Source organism: Perca fluviatilis, chromosome 22, assembly GCF_010015445.1.
Source record: "Perca fluviatilis chromosome 22, GENO_Pfluv_1.0, whole genome shotgun sequence".
NCBI classification, from domain to species: Eukaryota; Metazoa; Chordata; class Actinopteri; order Perciformes; family Percidae; genus Perca; species Perca fluviatilis.
In genome coordinates, this window is record NC_053133.1 from 7053309 (window position 1) to 7058308 (window position 5000).

The window sequence follows — 5000 nt, forward strand, 5'->3', positions numbered from 1 at the left end:
GCACACAATCTCACAAGCTCATAGACATATACACAGTCACATTTGGCCAATGCTTAACCAAGCTAGCCCACACACTCACATGCAGGGATGGGGATGGGGATGAGAGGAGCGAGGAGGGGACAGCGCTGTGGTTTCTCAGTGGAAGAACTACAGTAGGTGGCTCGGGCTGTGACCTAGATACAGTATGGCACACTGCATTCCTAATGGGCCATTTTGATCACTGCCACTCTCTGTATCCTCAGCTAGGCTGCTACTGCATGCTTCAAACACAAAAACTCAGCATTCAGCAGACACATCATCCAAAGTCTGCACAGCTCTTTTAATGATGGCGACCGCAATTGTGGATGTGGAAGTAGCACGGCAGAAAAGCAATCTGAATTTTGGAATAGCTGTACCAAATACCACTAATGTGCAGAAACTCACAGGGACCAGCGACTTTCACTGATAATAGGTTTAGTGATGTATTTACAGGTGCTTTCACTTTGTACAACTTAAACCCAGCAGGACGTCTACTGTAGGTGAGAGTAAAAACCTTACGATTATTGCCATGACACAAGATTACCTCATACATTCATCTTTTCTTGTCTTTTCTGCTTTAATAACCCTTGCTTCTAACAATGACTTCCCAACTAATTTACATGCTGATGGGTCCGGAGACGGATGTGTTTTGCAACGCTCAAATGCCAGATTTCCAAGACGCTCACCTAAAGGACAGGCGAGGGGAGAAGCGAGGCAGGTTTTCTGTCTCGTAAACGTCAAGACTTGAAATACAGGCATGGACACACACCGGCCCAAGCGGAGCTGCTGATCCGTGATATGCATTCCACCCAGCATTCACAGGGGGAGACGGGAGAGGTCTTTCTGTCAATGCCACAATGAATCTCCAGGGCAGCTTGGAAGGAGGAGGGAAGAGGGATGCGGGTGGATATATCGAAAGAAAGAGGGAGGGAGTGACAGTAATTGTGAGTAAAGTGAGGATGAGCGAGAGTAGGAACCCCATGGATTCCCAGGGATAGTGACTGTACATCACAAGCAGGTTGAATAAATAACCCTGGACCCTCCTCTTCAGTCTACTGTTGGATCAACCTGCTGGTTCTCCAAAGCAAATTACATAAAAAAAAGAAAAAAACTAAGTATGCATGTATGCATGCATGTAGCATTTTTCAAATCAATAAGATCATTTGCAGCCTCTACACACCTCCATATTACATGTTATATCGCAGACACAGAGTGGGATATGTGTTATACTAATATACTACAAAACGTAGAGTGGAAGGAGGTGGGTATTTGGAAAGAATCACTTACACACATCAAACTGATATGGTAAAACAACAGAGAAAGAAGAAACCTCTTCCTTGTGTCCTTGTGAGACAGAGACTGCAAATCAACCATGAAATATAACCATGGTTAAGTTGATTAACCAACACAAACCAGACAAGAACGTCAATTAAGTAAAACTCCAGATTACATTCAATGTCGTTCATGTCCAATGCAAAGATGTTTTTTTACATTCTCACTTTCCACATTATGTGCGTATGGTACATGTGGTGGCATTATGGTACGGTTAAGGAAAGGTCACGGTAATGGCAAATCAACTCTGATTAAGGCTCCGGTTAAGGCTAGGCAACTAAAACCCTTGGTTACGTTTGGGGAATGGTTAGTGTTAGGCAACCACTTGGTTTAGGTTAAGAAACGATTGTGGTCATTGTTAATGAAAAGGCAAAATAATTACAGGTCTGTGTTGGGACGCGTGTATAAAGGTCTACTAAATAATACGGCCATCCACACACCCTTGCTTTCCACCTCTTTTCATTAACAAAGGGATAATGTAATTATAGCGAATACAACCCCGACAGGGTGAACAGTCTTGGATCAGCCTGAAGCTCTACATTATCCCGCTTATTACACGGCTACTTACCAAATAAATCAATAATTTGACACATAATATTGATTTGAAAAGAATGTTATTGATTTAAAAACGATAGTATTACTTCCGCTAAAGAAAGAAAGAAAGAATCCTGCGTCCATAGCAACGTAAACTCTGTAGGTGTTTAATGCAACCCTCCGTCTGTTACTCAACACAAGAGTATCTCCCTCTCCTTGCATGGCATCAGACTGGTGTATGTGCAGACGAGCTACCCGACAGCCAGCTGTTTGCAGCGAATACATTTCTGCCAAAAGCCACCGTTTCGGGCACTCATTTTATCCCCCCCTTACGGGCTGTGTAGCCGTATATTTTGTCATCAAAAACGAGGAGGACTCTGATGGGGTGCTGCCACGCTATCGCTAGCTAGGTGGACACATTCATCCACTTAGCGGCTGTTTTAATCACTGCGGGCTGACACAATATTTGTGAGCTAGCGGGCTATCTGCTCTCGTGGCTGTTATAATTCACATCAAACTCAACATTTCCGTTGATGGTGAAGTGAGACAAGGTGAATGGGACTTCTTTGGGAATATTTATGTTGACGTTTCTGTCCTCATTCATCTCGTTTCCTTATTGCAGAGCCGCTCCAGTCGACACACCTGTAAACACGATGTTGCAATGTAAGGTTGACTAATTAACGTTGTCATCCCTACGGCTGACGTTACTGTGTAGCGATTATAGACCGTATGTAAAGATGTAACGATAGGCGCTCACCAGATCTGCTGCCGTTGCCTGAATTGGAGGACAGAAGTTGCTCCACGTTTCCCTTCTTTTTGCCACAGCTGATAAATTAACCGGACTTTTTTCAGTGGATTGATAGCTGTCCTCCAGAGTGAACAGAACTGTGTCCATGGCAACGGCGTGTTATACTTAGCAATGGTCTATTATCAAGAATTAGCAGAACGCAGAATGCCGCTGAACTCAACCAAGCCACGTAATAAGGACACGCTACTTCCTGCATTGGCACTGACCGTTGGCGTCCAATGAACGTCCAATATGGATGTACTTCCTATGTATACTGGGCTGGATATACATATGTATTTAACCAGACCTATGGATCTGAAGCTGGAAATACCAACTGGCCTGTATCTGTTGTTGTGGACTGTTCAGTCCACCATTACACACTCTTCCTCTCTCCCTCAGCCTTGCATCCACCGCCTCCCTAAATCACAGACTCACACATCTTGGTATGGCAGTGAGAGCCCAATTAAGATTACTTGCTGACAAACATAGGGAGGAATGAAATCCCGATCCCAGCCATAAAAATAATCTCCATTTCTCTGACACTCTCACCAAAGACAGAAATAAAGATCAGAGTAGAAGAGAGAGAGAGAGAGAGCGAGAGAGAGAGAGAGAGAGAGAGAGATGGAAAAGCAGGAGGAAAAGATAGACAATTTCACTTTACATGCCAAACACATGTCCAGATGCTGACAGAACAAGAGGAATACCGTTCCTGCCTTTAATTGGTTGCCTTTGATGGAAATCAGAAGTGTAATTCAACATCGATTGATATTACCTTTGTAATTCCAAAGCAATTTTCAATGTTTTATCTCCCTTGCCTTCACTGTGATTGTTTCTCTCCCACTACCCATCCTCTCACTCACATGTTAAGGTGTGTGCATACATTAGCAGATGGGAACATAGTGGATGGGAAAGGTCATTTTAGCCAAAGGCCTCTATTTCATTACATGCTAAGCCTGGTGGATGGGTGAGCAGACTAGCAATGAGTCGTACTGTAGCTGGCAGCCCACTTCATTTGCATAGCACATAGGGGGAAATAAATAGGTTCCCCCATGTGCATTTCTCACCTCTGTCTCTGTAATATCAAGAATGCTTTGCATCTCTTATTCAGCTTATACTTTTTTCCCTCCTCAGACCAAAACATACATTTAGTATGGTTTATTATGGGGGGGGGGCATTAGTGATTCATTTGTACTATTTAGAAAAACAAAATGGGATTGTGCCGGTCTCAGATCTTGGTACGTGTTCTTAACGTTTTCTCATTATTTTCAAATCCGCCTGTCCTCTGAGAGTCGACTGGCATTGCAACAGTCTTTCTCTGATTGATCAAAGCGATGCGGGCCAGAGTGAAAAAATAACATCAAAGTGGAATCAAAGTGTCTCAAAGTGTGAAAAACAAATATCAAACGGAGAGGGGGGAAGTTAAGAAACATGGAACATCGAAGTTGATGAAAGGAGAGCCGATGGAGGGAGGGAAAGGGGGAGAGGAAAGTAAGGAAGATAGCTGAAGTGTAAAGAGAAGGGAGAACTCGTTGGGAGAGAAGAGAAGAGAAGAGAAGAGAAGAGAAGAGAAGAGAAGAGAAGAGAAGAGAAGAGAAGAGAAGAGAAGAGAAAGGGATTCTTGGTTTTCCATTGGTGGGTCTGGGTGTGATTCCACTGGGGTTGGATCATTAGTAGTCACAGGCCTGGTAGAGTATGGAGGGATGCACTGTTACACTTAATTTGAGCTCTTTAATAACACACTTTATGAATTCAGTCATGTTTGCAGCCCTCTGCCTGAGACCCAGCGTGAGAGACATCGGTGTATCTCATTTCAGGCCGACAAGATTTCAGATTCAATTAACTCCATTGTGCAACACCACCTCTCCACACACACACTGACACACACACACACACACACACACACACACACACACACACACACACACACACACACACACACACACACACACACACACACACACACTCCCCATGCTTCAAGGTCTATCTCGGAGCACTGCATGATCATTCTAAACCTAATTACTTCAGGGCTGTCTGATGGAGGCCCAGTGCTGCCCAATCACATTTACATTGAGTGGCCAAAAGCAGAGAAAGTGCGGCAGGACAGCCAGCCCCCCACAACCCCCCCGCCCATCCCTCCACACCCCAGTGCCTGAAACAGCCATCTCTCATTGCATGGTGGCTATAACGTCGCAGAGCATCCTCTCCTCCCCCTCAATCGTATCACTCAGCCTCTCCCTACGTCTAAATGCTTCACCCCGCCAGAAATTGACAGTGACATGCAATTTTTTTGACACTAGACACAAAGCTGCGCTTGCCTTAACCTGGCGTA

At 44.4% G+C, this 5000-nt stretch overlaps 1 protein-coding gene across 9 annotated transcripts in view; it reads right to left on the reverse strand.

The window, feature by feature from the left end:
* LOC120552354 (partitioning defective 3 homolog) overlaps positions 1–5000 on the reverse strand; it is a 382624-nt gene that overhangs the window by 100480 nt on the left and 277144 nt on the right. The gene's annotated exons all lie outside the window — the stretch shown is intronic.